The following is a 21561-nucleotide window of genomic DNA, read 5'->3' as shown; positions in this document are numbered from 1 at the left end:
GTAGTGTATACGGACCACATCTTCCTTATCCATTTGTCCATTGAAGGGCATCTTGGTTCTTTCCACAGTTTGATGACTGTGGCCATTGCTGCTATAAACATTGGGATACAGATGGCCCTTCTTTTCACTACATATGTATCTTTGGGGCAAATACCCAGTAGAAGCATCCAACTCTTGATCTAGGCTCAGGTCATGATCTCAGCATGGTGAGATCAAACCCCTCGTCAGGCTCTGTGCTCAGCATGGAGTCTGCTTGTCCCCTTTCCATCTCCCTGCTGGCTTCCTCTCTCTCTCTCTCTCTCTCTCTCTCAGATAAATAAAAAAATAAAATTTCAAAAAAAATGCAGTCTTTGAAAAATATAACATTATATTTTGGGGTTGAAACTGCAATTAATTATTAATCTCAATAGCGAGAAGTAGTAAACATTTCATTTCTTGTTATTACCAGATAGATACATAATTTGACACAAATCTACAATGATTTTTCTCATATAATCAGCGAAAGAGAAAGAAAGAATGTATGTGTATATGTGTTTATGGGTATGATATATATTATGTGTTAGAGCTATAAAGCTAGTGTATATACTGTCTTAAGTCAGGCTGCCATAACAAAATCCCACAGACCAGGTGACTCCAATTGGGAAATTTGTTTTCTCACAGTTTCAGAGACTGAAAGCCTGAGGTCAGGGCACCAGCACGGTTGGGTTGTGGTGAGAGCCTTCTTCCTGGCTTGTGGACAGCTGTGTCACTGTTGAGTCCTCATGAAACAAAGCAAGCTCCCTGGTGTCTCTTCTTATGAGGGTGCCCATCCAAAGATTAGCCCCGACCATGACCTCATCCAAACTTAACTACCTCTCAAAGGTCTCATATTCAAATACTATGCCACTGAGGGTTAAATTCTTCAACATATTGATTTTAGGGGGACACAGTTCAGTCCAAGCACGTGTATAGATAGATAGATAGATAGATAGATAGACAGGTAGACAGATATTCTTAGGAAGTGTAGAATTTGTTTAAAAAATAATAAAATTAAATGTACTATATTTTATGATTGCTTCATGATTGCATATGAGTGAAAAATTTTATAATTCTCTCCTGAAAATATAGAACTTTCTTTATGATATTGTTTTAAGCGAAAACATGAATATACATGTATTTGAATGTTAAAACCCATAAGAGATAGTTTTCCACACATATTTGAAGGAGACTCATCACATACTACATATTTACCATTTCTTTATTCTGGACATAGCATTAAACGGCATCCTGTCTTGGAGCTCCAGTGGTTCACAGCCACACATGCAAACTAAACACTGTATGAACAACACAGTATAGTGTGAAGATGCAATGATAGGAGATCAGTGCTAAACAAGTGTGTTGGGGAAATACCTTACTAGATTTAAACACACATAGCTTTAAGTTTTATCTTGAGAAAAAAATACAGCTTAACTACTCCACAAAAATATGAAAGGATGTTCCATGCTGAAGAATTAGCATACATACACCTACAAATAAACAATATGGGAGGATGTATTGATTTCCAAGATATTTTGGTAGTTTAGTCTATGTAGAGACAAAGTAGACATTATGTCATGTTATTTGAGGCTCAAGAAAAATGAAGATTTCACATAATACTTGATCATATTCTAAAATGTGGATTTTTATTGTTTTGATAACTGTGGTGTTTTATTTTTAAGATTTTATTTATTTATTTGACAGAGATCACAAGTAGACAGAGAGGCAGGCAGAGAGAGTAGAGGAAGCAGGCTGCCTGCTGAGCAGAGAGCCCCATGCGGGGCTTGATCCCAGGACCCTGAGATCATGACTTGAGCTGAAGGCAGAGGCTTTAACCCACTGAGCCACCCAGGCGCACCAACTGTGGTGTTTTTGTTTTTGTTTTTGCTTTGATAATTTCTAAGGACTTACTAAGAATTGTAAGTTTCAAAGCAAAGACAAATCTACCGAGAGAGGAGGCAGGTGATGTGTCTGGGAACATTTACTACACTGAACCAAGCAGTGTTTTCCTTTTATAAAATGCTGCCTTGGGCACTTGGGTAGCTCAGTTGATTAAGCATCCCACTCTTGGTTTCAGGTTAGTTCTTGATCTAAGGGTGGTGATCTCAAGGTCGTGGCATTGAGCCCTGCATTGGGCTCCATGCTCTGTGGGGAGTGTGCTTGAGATTCTCTCCCTCTGCCCCTCCCCCTGCTCATGCACTCTCTCTGTCTCTCTAAAATAAATAAAACCTTTAAAGAAAAGCTTCCTTTGCAAGATTCAAGCAATAAATGAATGTAATTTTACCAGAAAATTCTACATAACACTTACGTAAACCACTGAGATGTAAACTCTATTTAAAACAGTAAGAATTCCTGGTCAGTCTGTTTGAAAGGCCCTTTTCTTCCTTCTGTCCATTGTTACCAGTACCTTCCTCTTTGGCTGGCATGGCAACCTGTGAACCCCAGTTCTTTACTATGGGACATGCAGTTTTCTGCTTCTAGAGACCTTTCCTGGATATGTTCATGGTCCCTGGATGTGTTCATGGCTTCTCAGGAACCAGAATGGATATAAACTCCCCATGTTTCTCATCGTCTTACCTGGATTTAATGCTCACAAGAAATGTACTTACTATTTGGGGTGTGTCCAGGAATCCCTCAGATCTTCAGCTGAAAAGAATCTGTTCATTCCATACAGTCCTTCGTCAAAAGCCCCAAAGAGAGAATAAACACAGTAAATGCTGTCCCCTTTCTCCTGGCTTTCATGCACAGCTCATTTCCTATTATTAGCTGTAAGCCTCCAGACTTCTGTAGCACATTGCTTATTAACTCTTTTAGCTAAAATACTGTGGCATTCAGGCCAAGGTCATAGATCTCATCAGGGCATTGCTCATTTAGCTTTCTTTTTAAAATTGCCTTTATTTATGCCACTTTTAAAAATAAAAATGTTTTGTTCAATGAATAATTTACCATTTCTTACCTTCTCTGCAAAGAAGTACAAACTGCAAATAGATTCTATTAATAAAGTTGTTAACTTAGAGAAGAAAAGAAAACTGCCAATTACTTGGTGATAAAATTAAGAGGAGTCACAGGAGCACATGGGGAAGAATTTTCTGACCTTCCAGAAAAATATTTCTAACATTTGCAAATAGTGCCCTTGACTGTTCTGGTCCATTTGTTACTCTGATACATAAAGGCAATTTGGTATCCTTGCTGCATGTTACAATCTATAAAGAAAGTCCTCAGAATTGACTTAATTGGCATAATGGATTCAGTAGGACTTGGGCATTGAACAGGATTGTTTTCCTTTTTATAAGATTCTTAGAAAACTTGAATAATAAAAAAGTCATATCAAACACTGGCAGAACACACTGTATGTTGAATAAGGCCCAATGATTCAATTTAAATGTTCAAGGAAGTTTACATTTGACCTGAAGTGTGGAATGAAGTATTAAAAAAAAAAAAAAAAAAAAAAAAGTAAGAGACCTAAGGCTGATCTTTATTACCTCTCCATGCTCTTGGAGATTTTTGACATATATACCAGAGTCTGGATGCCTCTGCTCTTTTCTTCATCCTCCTGGACCCGTAGCTAGATTCCATTCCCCAGCCCTGCTTGCTAGATAGAGCCATGGGACTGAGTTCTGAACAATAAAATGGGGAACACGACGGTCTGCACTGTTCCCTGGCCTGATTTAACCTTTCCCTGTATGGACAGGTGACATGGAAAACACACCGAGAGACCCTTGGGAGCCATATGTTGACAACTGTAGGAACGTGAGAGGAGCCCAGGCCTCTGAACCACAGATTGGAAGAGTGCTACCTAACTAGGAATGTCCTAAATATATATAATTTTTTTTTCAAAATCATTTACTGCTTCGGCTAAATACACATAAATACCAGAGATGCTGTATACACTATGGGACCTCAGTTCCCTTGCGCTGGAGTCCAAGGGTGGCAGAATATGCCACTTGGGCATAAGGAGCATTTTGAGCTGAAAGTGCTTAAAAACACAGCAGCTGTAAGAAGGACATTCGGATCTCCCCTTTTCCTCCCAAAAGCAGGACCTATAAACTCATGTGAAAAATGCTTTCTCTGTACCAGGAGGAAAAACACATTCTTTAATGAGGAATCAAAGCCCAGAGAAGCGATACCGACAGGCCTTGTTAAAACAATTCACAGCTCACTCCAGCCTCCTTCTATAGTTTACTTTTCCACAATGGCCTGTCTCTGTTCATCCTAATACAAAAGTATGAAGGTTTTGCCATTTCTCTGGCTCTTCATTTTCTCACAAGGGCTCTCCTGTCACATATAACTTGTATAAATGGGAATGTTTTCTCCTACTCATCTGACCTATGTCAGTTTAATACTTAGACCCAGCCTAAAAACCCCGAAAGGGTAGAGGTGAAGTTTTACTTCCATTACAAAATGGCTCCTGGTAGAAAAACTTTCTCATGGGATCAGTCTGGGGGCGGAGGGGACACCAAGCGATAAGCAAGATTTCTGTCCTTGTGGTTGGAAAATGCTCATGGGTTGCAAATGGAAAGCAGAGATCCACAGTAAGGGATCTATGACAAGCTAAGATACATATGTTCATATCGTTGGAATACCTTCATTCCAATAACGACTCTTGAATTCCTTAGGAAAAACTGGTTTTCAACAAATGACGAGGTGTGAAGAAAGCCTCTAAAGATAAAATATTAGTTCATTGCAGAATATTGAACTCGATTCTTAAACTGACCACCTCCCCAGTCCAATATTCTTGTGTTTGGAATGGTATATTATTAAATCTTTAAATCTTGGTTAAAAGGATTAAATAGGGTAGGTTAGGCTGGGGTAGAAAGAAACCCTTGTATTATAATAGTTTTGAGAACAAAAACTCATGTGTTTTGACTCACATGAGAGTCTAAACTGATTGTGTCAGCTGGTGGTAACTCTTCACGTAATTTTTCCATGCTGTCATCAACAACCCAAGCCAACTTAGCATCTTCTGTCCTAAACATCCTATTTCAGAATTATCCCAGTGATTGCCATTTTTGTCCCTGGAATGGGGCCAAGGGCAGAAAATCCACAAGCAGAGATTTCCTGAAGCAAGTGAATTAGGGTTTGCAAATTTCACCTCAGCTCAAGTTCTTTCCTGAAACTCAAGGCAAATGGCCACAGCCAACACTGAATGGGTGGATGAATTCTTCCCTTGCTAGGCAGCTGTATCTCATTTCCACCTCTCCTACTGGGGAAAAAGGGAAAATAGTGTGGGTGGATAATTAGCATATTAAACGTGTAGTTTCAGACAAGTTATAGGTTTTCATCACTGCAGTCATCTTAAGATGACTTGGGTTATGTTAAGAATATACAAAATTGGTTCCATGAACCCATGGAATAGTACAGAAATATTTTATTCTTAAATATGTATTGGTGAAACAGATTGCCTTCCTCTTAAAGTAGCAAGAGAATGCATACCTTTTTTTTCTTTTTTTTTTTTTTTTTTTGGTTTGTTTGAATTCAAAGAAAATCACAGATGGGCGTTTTTGAATGTTTTAAGTTATGTCTAGTGATTTCAGCATATCAAATGTTAGTATTACATATTCCCAGCCAAACCTTTCTAGACTTCAAGATAACGTTTGGTTATCTGATTATAAATCATTACTGTCTCCATGTTCCGGAGAAGTATAATTGTCTTGATCACAAGGAAAAAGAAAGGGGGGAAAGAAAAGGAAAAGGGGGTTATAAGTGAAAGTTATGAGGTGTAAACTCACTTTGTGGAGACCATCCAAGAGATCTGAGAGGATACATTTACTATTCGGTGAAACATTTTCCAATGTACAGGTTCTACATTGAGAGAAAAAATCCATTTCTCTCTCTCCAGAATTAAAAACATTTCATTATCGAGCTACTGGTAATTGCCTTGTTGCTGGAGTGCAGAAATAGACTATCATTACCTTTTCTAAAATTATAAAAGTATAAGTAGGAACGAGCAAATAATAAACATCAGAGTAAATCCTTTAATATTTACTAAAGGGAAAGTCTCCTTGACTGCCGGCTACGTTTGTGATGACAGATAATTAGCAGATTAGCTAACCAATGTGAAAGCAGCCATTTAACAAAAAGCCAAACCCTCCTTTCACATATTGTTAAGTCTCTCTTTCCTATTCCTATCTAAAAACTTCCTCACTCTCTGCTAATGGTTCTTTGAAAAAGAAATAAGCCAGTTTGTAAAATTATTCAAAGATTTTATAAAAGACCACCCTGTTTTAAGGGAAGTAATTTAGCCTGTCAAGACTAGAGGAGAAATTTCTCACATTATTTTCTTATTTTTAATTTTCAACATTGGAATACTTTCTGTGTGTTGAAATAAGATTTGATTTTGATTTTGTTTTTCCTCAAATCTTGTGAACTGAAATAGTTCCCTGATGGGCCAACTTCAAGTAATTGTTAAGTGAGGGAGGAATCTCATAATGAGAAAGCTATTTACCCCATGCAGATATATGTGTACTTTTATAATGGCCAGACTTACAGTAATTCTTAAGATAAGTGTGTGCCTATTTCTCTTTGGTCCCTTTGGTGATTGTAGTACTTGAAACACTTATTTTGTTCATTTCATGACCTCTTCAGTCTCTCCTTGATTCATTTAAGTAGGTTAAATGGAAAATTAAGACATCAGTTTGCTTCATCTGTTTGTCATTAGATGAACACTTAATTTTCCAGAAAACACTGAGTTCTTCTCAAAATTTATAGAAGTATATAACTCTTCAGACTTTGTAATATTAACTTCTACAAATATAAATAAGCATTCATATTATTTAGGAGCAGACACACAACCCAGCATTTCACAATTGCAACAAATTTCCATTTTCATGCATCATTCCTGTTTTATGTGAGTCTTTCAGATTATCTTTTTGACAGACAAGGAAATGTCAGAAGTTTTGGTCACTTAGAGTTTGCTTACCTCAGATCATCATTCTTCATTCTTTTTTCTCCCTTTCCTTGAAATAAATTTCTTAAAGAGTCAATGGCATCTCTTAATCCTTGATTGTTTAAATACCTCTCACTTCTCAAAAGTCTCTTTAGCTGGACTTCTTTAAGTCCAACTATTAGCCCCTACCTCACATAAATAATAATTAGATTTGAGTCATTACTCTTCAGATGATTAAGTATCTCTATGCCCATATGCAAACTCATATTTTAATTCAAACCACTTCCCACAACCTGATTCTCATTGGAAGCAGAAAAAAAAAAAATAAGTAGCTTAATCTTTTTTTTCTTTTTTTTTTAAGATTTTATTTATTTGTCAGAGAGAGAGAGATCAAGATAGCGAGCACAAGCAGGGAGAACAGCAGGCAGAGGCAGAAGCAGGAACCCTGCTGAGCAGGGAGCCTAATATGGGACTTGATCTCAGGACCTTGGGATTATGACCTGAGCCGAAGGCAGATACTTAACCAACTGAGCCACCCAGGTGTCCCAGAAATAGCTTAATCTTAATAAAAAATTCTGTTTTCAAAGGCCTATCATGTAATGGACAAAACAGACCATAGGAATCACTTAGTCAGCCTAATAGTGTAATACTTGCTTTTTCTAATACCCTTGCCACAAAGTTGACTAGTCTCTTTTTCCATTATGAGGAAGTCATCCCTTCAATCTTTAGATAGTTATGGACATTGTGAACTCATGCCCTATGCTGAGATTATTATTTTAATTAGTTTTAACTCTTTTAAGTTATAGTCTATACATTTCTCTCTACACCTTCATAAATTTTCACATTTGCTTCCTCTTTCAAGTAGTATGTCTGTGTTGGGGAAGAAAATTAATTTTCCTTTACTCTTCTGAGTTCTTGGATGAGACCCCTGTAATAAAGGATATAGTAACAAACAAAAAACAAGGAGTTTTTTAATACATATACTTCATGGGAGATACCCAGGAAAAATGAGTAACTCAAAGTGGTGGCTTTTGAATTCAGGATTAAATATCATCTTTTGAATTCAGGATTAAGTATCCTGATATTTAATATCCATCTTTTGGATTCAGGATTAAATATCATCTTAACAGAGGAAGGGGACAGGAGATATAGGCCTCTCAGAGAAGAGTAACTGATATTTAGGGAATATGAGTGGATTCTTAGAAGAATAGAGGGCAGGTATAATTGTGGTAAGGTTTGTCTGGGTGTGGTATCTTCTTTAGCTGTCCTCTTCTGTGGCCATTCAGTTTTCCTGGACAATGAAACTCCTGGGTGGGGGGTGGGAATCTCTGACAACTGAGTCTCTTTTGGAGAGACTGGCTTTAAACAGGTAAGGGAAGCTCACAGAAAGCATCTCCCTGCATTTCCCATTTTTTTGAGTGCCTATGGCTCAAAATAATCACTATGTCAAATTGGCATTTTTTTAAAATTTTTTATTTTGCATTAACATATAGTGTATTATTAACCCCAGGGGTACAGGTATGTGAACAAATTGGAATATTTTAGAGTGGCATGCCCTCAACTCTTAGAATCCATTTTGGGGTAGCATATTCTGCTGCTCTTTGATTGAAACTGAGCTAAACTCATTACTTAAGACAGGTGACAAATAATGCTCTTCTATCAATTATTAGCAGGTATCTTGACAAGGATTTTTCTTACTGGGAAAAAGAGTTCTGTGAACATGACTGTGTCTGATATTAATGTGGAAAAAAAGAGTGATATTCACCATGTAGTTGTTGACCTGAAAAATATGTTAATTCCAGTTTCTCATACTAGTTTAGTATATCTTACAACATACGACAAAGTCTTCTGCCTTGTTAAAATGTTAAATAATGGCTAATTTTAGCCTCAAGATTATCTTTTTTGTCTCTATATAAATTAATGTATATTAAATCTATTCAATTCATTTTTCTTTATTTTATTAAGTCTATATATTGGTACCTATTTTATTATGTATTGAAATTCTATATTAACATCTTTTAAATGCCTTTTTTTTTCCCAGATCTGTTTTTTTCCTAAATGTTCATAGATATTTTAAATTTAATTCATACCTTTTGAAATACTAATAATACTCCTTTTTTTTTTTTAATTTAGTCCTCTTGTTCTGTGTTCATTTTGGTCCTTTCTCTAGTAATCAGTCATCAAGATGAAATGTAACAAGTTCTTTAGGGAAAATATTTGCATGGAAGAAATGAAGAGAAAGCAGGGTATGACTAGGGAAGCTTCAACCCTCATTCATTCTGACCCCAAGGAATGACTCCAAGGAAGGAAGAGGGAGAGAGGTTTGTGTAGAACATCCGAGTTTAGTGTGCCGTAGAAGTAACTTCTGTGTCATTTAAGTAAGTTCCACATAATGATCAGGGAGCCCTCAAACCATAGCCTGAGATTGGAGAAATTCAGTGTCTCCCAGGAAGGGACCCACCATAACATCTCTACTTTTCTCAGTGATGTTTTGAAGGTAGCCCCAAAGAAGTATGGCCTGCATATAAAGAGCAGTAAACTTCAGAGCACAAGAGAAACTTGGTCAACGTGCTTCCTATACTTGGAGATTTGGGGGACACACTTTCATTGCCGCCACATAGCCAGATCTGATAAGAAGTTTTCAGCCAGTTATCTATTTGAATCTTCTGGAAAATAATCATAGTGTCATAATCAGAAAATATATTTTTATGTATCTTTCATTTAATCCAGACAGAAATATCAAAATCCTAACAGTAGTAGTAGTAGTTCAAATGCATATAACTTAAGAATAGATAGACTCCTGTAGGTCAAGTGAGTTGGCATTCGAAGAATATTTGACCTTCATCCTAGGATGATGGACTGAACACACAGGGACTCACTTGTCCTCGGTTCTAGAGGTAAATATCATGGAAAGGTCAGCGTGTCTGGAATAGATCATGGAGTCTAAATGTGAATATTGATTTTGAGTGGGAAATGCAATACCTCACACAATTTATCAAAAATTTTACCAAAGACAATCATTTACAAATTTTCCAAACAAATATGCTACCAATATAGACATACCTTTGGTATTTATTAAAATAGAAGTATATCAACATTGATTATTAAGCTTTGAATGATTTAATGCCACATTTATATTCATTTTTTAAGGATTCATGTATTTTAAAATGTACTTTCCATAAAAAACAAATTTAAAATTGATACTTGTATGTATATCAAATAGAAGGAGCAAATGTTGCTAGGGTATTTTTATGAACCTCTTGAACAAGTTGATATTTGCTAACTCTTAGAAAAATATTGAGTCATATTTAATTTCCAGTATTATTCAAATTTAATATATTAAATCCAAAATAAGAATATTATACATATAAATACCTTGACATCTTTGAAGAATTCAAATACCTTGAATAAAGAAAATAATCTTTTTAGTTTCTGTATTAAAGTAAAAAATTGATACTTTTTTGTTAAATTTGAATTAATCTGGAAACAAACAACAGTGCAAAAATTTAAATACAACTTACCTTTAAAATAAGTTTCTCAGGAGGCTTTATATTGAAGAATAAAAAGAGTAGATTTTATAAAACTAAAAAGGATTAACAGTTCACCTCTTGATATGCAAAAACAGAGAAAAAGTGTAATTTAAAAATCCAGAAATCAATTTTTATATACTATGAAAAATGAAAACAATGTTATCAGAATGGCTAAGGAAATGGTGAGTGAGCAGTTCTACTTAGCATTGCATTATTCAAGAGAATTAAATTTACCTTATATTGAGGAACATTGCATTATTCTTACATAAACGACACAAGTTTGCACTTGGGATTTTGAGAAAAGATTTTTTTTTTAATCAATAAGTACAATAGTTTAGGGAGAACTATTCATCTTAGTTTCAAAAAATGAAAAAGAGAAAAGCTATTAATATAAAATAAATCCACATGCAGAGAGCCTTACTTGTTTGCTTATGTTATTTACTATTTTAATTTAGATTTATTGTCCAATATGAGAGTTGACTTTACCTGAACATAACATTTCCTGTCTTTTTATGGTGCTACTAAAATCTTGCCTCAAAGATAATAGATTTTGCATCTTCAGCTATTGAAAGAATGACTCTGGCAATCCTTCATTTCAGCATTCACAGGCTCCCTCTGCATCCACATGGAGTATAATTCTCCTCCACATCCTCAAGGTTGTGGTAGAGTCTGACATTTGTTCACAGAGCAGAGTGAAGCCAGTGCACCAACAACAAAGGATTCAAGTTTGAGCAGTTTAGAATTTGAAGCAAGTTTTCACAAACAGTGTTATTACTGATGCTTTTCTTCTTCCATTGCTTTATATTTATGGAAAGTGTTTCATTCAAGTCCAACATATAATAGGTCATGTTATTTTTATTTTATTAATTATTAATGCAAATTTTTCTGGGGTAAAACAACACAACAGATACCAAGGTTTGAAGCCTGGCTGTTGGATATCAGACATTGGTTGAACTTGGACAAGTTACGGAAGCTCCTTGAGACTAGCTTTCCTAGAGATACAATACATACTTTATATGTGAAGGAAAAAGATTTGCAAAGAGGCTGGTGTGGAACAGTGCTTAATAAATAATTGTGATATTATTAATAGGCTTATCCCAGGTGTTGGCCATGCAAAAGATTTTTTAAGATGTAGGCTTTGTTCTAAAAGAATTTATACACAGAAAAGAAGCCATACTAATTGCCTGTCCTGTGGCTTGCTGCCGGGTGATAATGTACAAAGCTTTCTCTTCTGATTGGAAGAAGTGGAGGTGACTATACTTCTTATAGAATATTATTTTATATACTTTTAATACACAGTTAGTATATTATCAAAATAAGAGAGGTAGAGAGGAGAAATTGCCAAAAGGCAAATTTTGGTGTGTGGAAGGTAAAGAAGACATTAAGCAAACCAAAATGTCACAAGCCCATTTCTTTACCATTCTTGATTAATAAACCATCACTAGTTTCTTGATTAAAAAAAGAAGAAGAAATCCTCATAAAATACCACTCTAGTTGCAACATGTACAATGGAATTCTCAGTTTGAATGTTAGTTTAAACAATAATGTCTCAAGTAGGTATGTGATGGTTAAAGATACATGGTTCTCATGACCAGATATGGCTTGTTATCCTTAATTTTATCGCTGACCCATTTTTGTAAACAAAATAACTCTCTCTGCATCCGTCATGTAGAGATACAATCCTACACGCTGACATTCCTAATCTTTACTATGAATCAACAACAGAGTTGTTGGCGAAGCCTGTTTCTATCTCAGTGATCCTGTAGTCAACTTGTTTCTTTGCAGAAGTTTCCAGAATATTCTGTGAGCTGTAGTTTCCGTTGAGGGCAGGATAACATAGATAAAGCTGAAAAATTAAAATTATTTCTCCTTGATTTAACTAACCCACCTGGCATTTTTGTCCATTAATGTATTCAACAAACCTTTTTTTTTTTTTTCATTTAAGCGCAAATATGGTCTCTAAAATTCATGATCTCTCTGTTGGAGAAAACAAACATTGGAAATATGTACAGACAAGATAAAATGACTGCTATGTTCAAATGACATTTGTTCTTCTCTTCATCCTGCCAATGAATATGGATTGAGAAGATACAGGGTGCTAGGAATAATAATGGTGGACAAAATGTACATGGTCTCCGTCCTCAGAGATCTTATCATCTACATAGTAGGCAGAAATTAATCAAATGCTCACTGTTATTGAGCAAGACAACAAAACATGGAAGAGCTTTACACTGAGTCAAATTGCTTATTGTGGGCTTCTAGAAAGTCTTGAAGTCAAAGTCTTAGCATAGAGCGTAGGGATCTCTGGGAGAGACTCATAGGTGGTGAGTCAGATGGTGAAGGCTCTTATGAGCCCCATTACCAACTTGGTTCATTATCACGGAGGAATCTGAAGATGGTGTTAAACAAGAGACATAAGCAGAGGCATTTTATGGAAGATCGCTCTGCTTCCACATTCTATGGGGAAAATAGATTTTCACACATAAATATTTAAATGTTGATTTGCAATCACAGCATTTTTATCACCAATTATAATGGTGGAGTCATTCATCTCCAGACTGCTTGGAGTGTAATAGCTGTGCTGTTCGCTTCATCCTCGTCTCATACTGTGTTATTTCTGGTAAGCTTTCCACATGTGGTTCAATGCCATTAAACAATGTATTCAAGGCAAAATCACACAGATATGCACACACTAGGAGAGTGGCAGGGAAAGATACACGAGGCGATTGCAAACAAGGGAAAGCAGGAATTACTATATTAATGCCCAAAATGTGTAATTCAAAGCAGAAATAACTAAACCTGAGTATGTATACAGTTCATACTCCCATCTGAGTATGTACACATTCATCCCAGAATGTAGGTTTCTTAAGTGGGAGAGTGGCATTTTCCCCTTAACTCTATCCATGCATGTAGTGCCTAATGTTAGTGACGGTCATGTGATTTGTTGCCCAAAGCAGGGCACTATTGAGAGTAAAGGGGACACCCTATAATACTTAAGCTAGGACGATGGGTGTGAATAGGGACTGCGACAAGTAAAGCAATGATATGATCCTTGGTACATGTAAGTGCAGTACTTTGCCCAAGACGAGCACCCTGTAAGTGCTTGGTGACTCCTGGATGGATATTTATGGCCAGAATTGTATTCAAAGTGATATTTTTCCTATGTGCTTCAATCATCAATTGCTACAGAACTCCCTTTCCAAATTTAATAGCTTAAAACAACAATTTACTATTTTCATGGTTCTGTGGGTTAGCTGATCTCGTGTAGGCTCAGTTAGGCTACTGTCAAAGCTCAACATGCACGGGACAAATTTAAACAGGCAAGGAGGAATCCATGAAAAGCTACTGCAGTCAGGGAGTGAGGCCAGAACTCAGCCTGAGCTCACCTCTGCTGAAGCAGGTGCTGAGGAGTTGTCAAGAGCTGGCGTACCTGGGGACCGGCCACCTGGGTTTGTAGATGGCCTCCACCCAAAACAAAAGCAAACTTTCTCCTATTTTCATGATAGGATGGTTTCAGAATTTGCAGCAATTGCCACCAAAGTCTGGATCCTACTAACCTCAGGGACATAGGACTCTATTGTCCCTGCTGATTGCATTTCAGAGTCAGGGCTCCTGGGTCCTGGGTTGTGAAATAGGAAAAGGCTCTTAAAAAGATTTATGTCAGGGAGGCAAAGAAATCCTTTCCTAGTGCAGGTTCTCCAAAGTAAAGTAAGAAAAGAGAGATCAGGGACCTCAAGTCAGGAAGAAGCCTGTCTGAAGTGTAGTCAGGCTGAGGGGGATTTCGGGCCTGCCTTGGCCAATAGACATCTGGCTGGTGGGTGGGGTGGTAGTTGAGATTCTCATGGAGATGGTCTGGCCTGTCTCCTCATGGAGCCTTCCACCCTCCACATGCAGTCTTAGGACACAGTAGAAGCCTCAGGGTATTTTGCGTTTGAGGCTTGAAGTCCCAGAACGTCACTCTTGTCCATCCCTAGCATGTACACACTCACACACACACACATAAACACAAATATACACTCACACACAGACACATAGACACAAACATATACACACGCACAGTCCTGCACAAATAGGTACAAACACACACACACACAAAAACATACTCACACTCACATAGTCACAAACATACACTCATATACACCTTTTACTGATCAAGCCTATTCATGAGAATATGAATGCAATTCAAAGGAGGGGGAAAATGGACTCCACTTCTTGATGGAACTAACAGAAAAATACTTGCTTCTGTCTTTTTAATTCACCATAATCTATCTTTCATCCACCATTATTCCCGTTCCTCCCACATGCAAGAGCAAAGAATCAAGCAAACACACTGTAATGATCTGCAGAAGTCTCATCCCATGATGTCATCATGGTTGAAGCTCTGGGTCACATCATTTTTTTTTTTTTTAAAGATTTACTTATTTATTTATTTAACAGAGAGAGAGATCACAAGTAGGCAGAGAGGCAGGCAGAGAGAGAGGAGGAAGCAGGCTCCCTGCTGAGCAGAGAGCCCGATGTGGGACTCGATCCCAGGACTCTGAGATCATGACCTGAGCCGAAGGCAGCGGCTTAACCCACTGAGCCACCCAGGCGCCCCGGGTCACATCATTTAAACTAAATCCAAATGTGGACACCATCCGCCAGGGGTAGCTCTTCTTGATTCAAGAACCTGGGAACTGAAAACATTTGCCTTCGGTGCCACGATGGAATGGGGACGGGAGAAGCACTTTCATCCCCAGCCGCTCCGTGCAGCGGTGAACTCTTTCAGGAAATCTCCTGAGCTGAACCTGCCACCTCATTAGTGCCCAGGTTCTTCTCTTTCACGTGACTACAGGTAGCAAGTGTGCTGAGGGTTTTGAAATGCCACAACGAAGGCTGCCCTCTGTCCAAACTTGTACAACTGTTCCATCATTGCTTCTGCAGCCCGAGCAGATGGTGAGCGCACCCCTCCTCCAGCGTCCATCCACAGCCCCACCTCATTTTCCAGCCAACGCCTGAATGCCAGATTCCAAGCACTGCCACGTGGTTAGGTTTTTACGATGGCGCCCCACTTCTAAGAGTGTATCTCCCTATGTATTCTCTGTCTCCAAGGTTCATGACTAAAGACAAAAATAATTTGTATTTTCTGAAGATCCTGTGAGTTGCCTGCATCAGGGTCCCCTGGACATTGTCCTGCAGCAGGAGTGGCTGGGATGGCCTGACCTTCCTCACCATGTGGTTTTCTCTGTCCTTTTTGTACTTAAATCAGTGACACTGGGACTTCCCACGTGGCACATCAGTGCAGCTCTCCTTCCACCTGTGTGGTGGCTGAAGCTAGACGCTCTGCCTTCAATGAAGCTACATCACATGACTTTCTCTTTCATTTATGTTGGTCAGAGCAATGGTGGGAATAGCCTAGAGACATTGGAAAGGGAACATAAACTCTGGATGAGAGGAAAAGTATAGAAACGTGTCTGTTTTTAATCTATTGAAAATGCCCAATAGTCTCTTAACTTCATCAGCAAAAAAAAGTGGAAGAACAGATAGATTAGAAAAATAAAATATCTTATGAAAATATTTCACAGAAGGACATGTCCCATTACAAATGATAAAATTTACATCTCAGTTTTACAAATGACTCCCAGGATAACATGATTATCATTATACACACACACACACACACACGTGTGTGTGTGTGTTTATTTCTCAATGGGTCAAGTAGGTATTACTCAGAAAGAGCAGAAATCAAGTTGCTGGTCAGGTATACTAAGTATATTGAATCTGGCTTTGGTACATGGATGTTTATAACCCTTTGTTAATGGATTCTAAATAATATGTTACCATATTTATGGAGAAATTTTGACACAAAGTCTTGTTTGTCAGAACAACCTCTTATGATTTTTAAACTTTGTTCCAAGTTTAATAACTGGGGATGGATAAAGGAACTGGGTAGGGGAGACCTAGGTATAACTCTTCCGGGCTTATTGAGATAGGACTGATATATAATATTGTATTAAAGTACACAATGATGGTTTGATATATGTCTATATTATGAAATGATTACATTTAGTTAACATCCACCACCTCATGTGGTTATAAATTTTTTTTTCTTGAGATGAGAACTTTCAATTGCTACTTTCAAATAAGATTGGAAATTTCTACCCCTTGACCACCTTCTTCCCTTTTAGCCACTCCTGCCCCGCCCCCTTGACTCTGGCAAACACCAATCTGTTCCGAGTTAGGATTTTTTAAGATTCCACATATAATGAGATCATACAGAATTTGTGCCTCCCTATATGACTTATTTCACTTAGCATAATACCCTCTAGGTCTATGTTATTGCAAATGGCAGGATTTCCTTCATTTTTGTGACTGAATTATGTATGTATAATATATATTTTATGATATAATATATATAATTTTTTCTTTATCCATTCATCCATCAGTGGACAGTTAGGTTATTTCCATGTCTTGGCTATGACAAACAGTGCTGCAGTGAATATGAGCATGCAGAGAACTCTTCAAGACAGTGATTTCTTTCCTTTTGTCATATGGTAATTCTACTTTTTACTGGGTCATACGGTAATTCTACTTTTCGTTTTTTAAGGAACCTCCATACTGTTTTCCACAGTGGCTCCACCAGTTCGCATTCCCACCAACAGTGCATGAGGGCTCCCCTTTCTCTGCATCCTTGCCAACCCTTGTTATTTCTCATCTTTTTGATTCTTGCTGTTCTGACAGGTGTCAAGTGATATCTTAGTGTGGCTTTGGTTTGCATTTTCTTGATGATGAGTGATGTTGAGCATCCTTTCCTGAGGCTGTTGAACATCTGGACATCTTCTTTGGAAAAAATATCTACTCTGCCCCAATAGTCCCTCTGCCCATTTTTTCATCAGATAAGTTTTTATTTTGTTTTGTTTTTTAGATATTTTAGATATCAGCTCCTTATTAGATATATGATTGGCAAATATTTTCTCCCATTCCATAGGTTGCTTTTTCATTTTGTTGATGGTATCTGTAATTTTTTTAAAAAGCAAATACAAAAATATTTTAAAATTAGTTAAATCTGAGATCAGATATATATCTTAGAGTAAGTTCCTTATTTTAAGTTTGTTTAAAATATTTCATCATTGGGGTGCCTGGGTGGCTCAGTCAGTGAAGCATCTGCTTTCAGCTCAGGTCATGATCCCAGGGTCCCGGTATTGAGCCTCACATGGTTGGGGGGGGAGGGGTCCTTGCTCAGCAGGGAGCCTGCTTCTCCCTCTCCCTCTGCCCCTGCTCATGCTCATACTCTCTCTCTTGCTTACTCTCTCTCTCTCTGAAATAAATAAAATCCTTAAAAATATAAAAAATAAAGTATTTTGACATTTAAAATATTTAAAGAAAATCAGAATTTTTTTTTTTACCTTTTTATTGCTTCATTGTCTTTGGCTTAATAGTGGTGATTGTGCTAGATAAAGGATTTTGCTTATAGTTATCCTGATCATAATAAAAAGTAAGTCTAGAAATAATGTATATATTACAACTTTTTAGCAAAATTTTAAATGAAAATAAAGTTCCCCACTTTCTAAATAGTGACAAATTTATCTAATACAGTATTGAATACTGACAATATACTGTCCTTCATAAATGGCATTAGTGTACTCTTTTTCTAAGGTAAGAATAACATTTAATGAAAAAAATGACTTCTTTCTTTCCTAAAAATTCTGTCAGATCTTGAATGTGTATTTTTATTATTTTATGCCTGTATTTTATTACTTAGTCATGTATTTGAGGTAGTGCATTTATTCAACTGTTAAAAGAGAATTAAATTGAAATATCAAATGCTCTATATATGTATTCCTTTCTCTCTTTTTTTGATACTCTTTGTATGGTCTTCTAATAGATTTCAAGATTCTATGGTGACTTCTCACCTTTATATGACTATTTCATACTAAAGACATTGAATCTAATCAATAGAAAATAACAAATAAAAGCATTAAATGTCCTTTTTGAAATTTACTGTTTTATCTTTCAAAATTTCAAATGCACAAACTCATCTATAAAGGAAAAAGAGACACCCCTGTGTAGGTAAATGAGCCAAAACATGAAACCATTTTCTCAGAAATCATTACTATGTGTACATATAAATTAAATTTTCTGCCAAACCTTGCAGCCCCTGATTCTACTCAGGTACTTTATAAGTATTTGAAGAATATAAAATATAAATGGTGAGCACCATGTTTATTACTGAATCAGGGATCTAATTCTAATATACTTACCCCATTTTACTGTAATTTTTCATATAACTGTCGGGTTTGCCTGAAAGTTGATAAGTTTCATGAAGGCACAATTCATTTCTTCTCTCCTGTCTTTGTGTTTTTACTGCCTAGTGAGTGCCAGGCATATAGTATGAATTCAATAGATATTTATTGAATGAGGGGGTGAACCTCTATAAATAAACTCACCGAAATTTAAATGATTTTGTGATTGTATTCTTTTAAGATTCAGAGCCCATATCTACTTACAGTGATCCCACCCCCGGTTGTTATTTTTGAGTGAAGACAGAACAAGTCTATGGATTTTAAGTTATAAGAAATAGTAAAAAGAAAAATATTATCCTCATTTCAGATGTAAAATTATTCTGTGATTGAGAACAAGGACAGGAAAACTTGAGTGCTTAAGACAATCTACACTATTAGCCAAGAGCAATATTACTTATTAAAAGCATTCAAATTTTTTCTCATATATTCATTAGCAGTTCATTTTATTGAGATATTATATAAATATTAATATAAATCAGGGAGATCATTTATCTTGCTGAAAAGGGGATATTTATGCCTATAATTTTATAACTTTAAACTGTTGAGATTATGAAAAGACTTCAAAAACAATCTGAGGGTTTTGAAGGTGTGTGGGGTGGGAGGTCGGGGTACCAGGTGGTGGGTGTTATAGAGGGCACGGATTGCATGGAGCACTGGGTGTGGTACAAAAATAATGAATATTGTTATGCTTAAAATAAAAAATAAATTTAAAAAAAAAGAATGGCTAGATGTTCGCACACCAGTTTCACTATTTAAAGAGATAAACTTATTTTTCTGCTCCTTTCCCAGTATAAGATCTGAAAAAGAGAGTAATGTAACTTTAGATTCTGAATTCTGAGGACAATTTTTAAAGTCATCAAGTTTTGGGGAGCCTGGGTGGCTCAGTCAGTTAAGTGTCCAAATCTTGATTTAGACTCAGCTCATGATCTCAGAGTTGTGAGATTGAGGCCTGCATTGGGCTCCACACTTGGTGTGGAGCCTGCGTGAGATTCTCTCCTTCCCTCCAATCTTCCCTCCTTTTACCTCTCTAAAAATAAATAGATACATACATGAATACATAAAGGAGCAAACAATAAAGTTACCAAGTTTTTTTGACCCCTAGACTAATAAGTATTTGATCATCTTACCTCCTACCTTTTAAGTAACAGTCTTATTATGTTTGCTCTTATCATATTATTTTTATCATATTAAACAAGTATATACATAAAATTCTAAAGCCCCATGTCCTCACAGAAGTGCACCAGAACAAGGATCTCTAATGTTATATGTATAATTACAGATATTTCATTGGTACTTATTTGTTAGCATTTTACTAAAGTTGCTTCTTTTCATTTTTATTATGGAAGGTTAATTGACACATAATAGTGTGTTAGTTTCAGGTGTACACGAGTAATCTGACAATTGTGGGCATCACTATATGGGCTCCAGAATAAGTGTCAACACCTGTTAGCATGCAACATTATTACAATATTGTTGCTTGGATTCCTTGTGCTATACTTTCCTCTCTGTAATTTATTTGTTTTATAACTGGAGGTTTGTACCTTAACCCCCTTCAGCTATTTTACCCCCTCCACCTCCTTCCCCATCTGACAATGACCAGTTTATTCTCTGTGTTTATGAGTCTGAATTACCAAGGTTTTTTGTTTGTTATGTTTTCATTCCACATAGTAGAATCATACAGTATTTGTCTGTCTTTGTCTGACTTACTTCATTTAGTGCAATACCCTCTTGGTGTATCCACGTTGTTGCACATGGCAAGATTTCAGTCTTTCTAATGGCTGAGTAATATTGCATTGCATACATACATCACATCTTCTTTATTCATTCATCTATAGATGGATACTTACATTGCTTCCATACCTTGGCTGTTGCAAATAATGTTGCAGTAAATATAGTGGTGCAAATATCTTTTTTAATTTATGTTTTTATTTGCTTTGGGGTAAATATCTAGCAGTAGGATCATATGGTATTTCTGCTTTTGACATTTTGAGAAACCACCATGCTGTTTTCCACAGGGGCTGCACCAGTTTGCCTTCTACCAACAGTGGGTGAGGGTTCCCTTTTCTCCCCATCCTCACCAACACTTGTTATTTCTTGTCTTTTTGACACCAGCCAATCCATCTGGCACAAAGTGATATCCCATTGTGGTTCTGATTTGCATCTCCCTGATGATGAGTGACGTTGAGCATCTTTCCATGTACCTGTTGGCCATTTGGGTGTCTTCTTTGGAAAAATAACTATTCATTTGCCCATTTTTAAATTGGATTATTTGGGTTTTTGATGTTGACTTGTAGAAGTTCTTTTTGTACTATGAATATTAACCCCTTGTGGATATATAATTTGCTAGTATTTCTAGCAAATATTTATCTAGCTAGTATTTCTAGCCATTCAAGAGGTTGCCTTTTCATTTTATTAATTGTTTTCTTTGTTTAGTGTGTTCAAGTTATATTTATTTGTTCCCCTACCTATGAGACAAACTTGCATATCAGTATAATATTTATACTAAACTTCTAGAAGTATAGCTGATAGAATAGTGTATTAATAAAGCCGTAATTTCTGGAGTACCTACTCTATGCTAGGTTTAAGGAAATCTTTTTGTCCACATTATGTCCCTTAGTACACTCCACCATCTTCCAAAGTAGGTAATGTCCCCATTTCACAGGAAAAAAAAAAAAATAAGAAGAACTTGTATGTATGTATTATGGATTTTAACCCCTTATGGATATATAATTTGCAAGTATTTCTACCCATTCAGTAGGTTGCCTTTTCATTTTATTATTTTCTTTGATTAAAAGTGTTCAAGTTTTATTTTAATTTTATTTCTATTTTAAGCTAATGAATTTTTGCA

The 21561-nt window shown here is 36.5% G+C and overlaps 1 protein-coding gene across 1 annotated transcript in view; it reads left to right on the top strand.

Moving 5' to 3' along the window:
- PCDH15 (protocadherin related 15) overlaps positions 1-21561 on the top strand; it is a 1700294-nt gene that overhangs the window by 1518678 nt on the left and 160055 nt on the right. The gene's annotated exons all lie outside the window — the stretch shown is intronic.

Source organism: Mustela nivalis (genome assembly GCF_964662115.1).
Source record: "Mustela nivalis genome assembly, chromosome: 2".
NCBI lineage: Eukaryota > Metazoa > Chordata > Mammalia > Carnivora > Mustelidae > Mustela > Mustela nivalis.
This window is presented reverse-complemented; position numbering and strand designations above follow the sequence as displayed.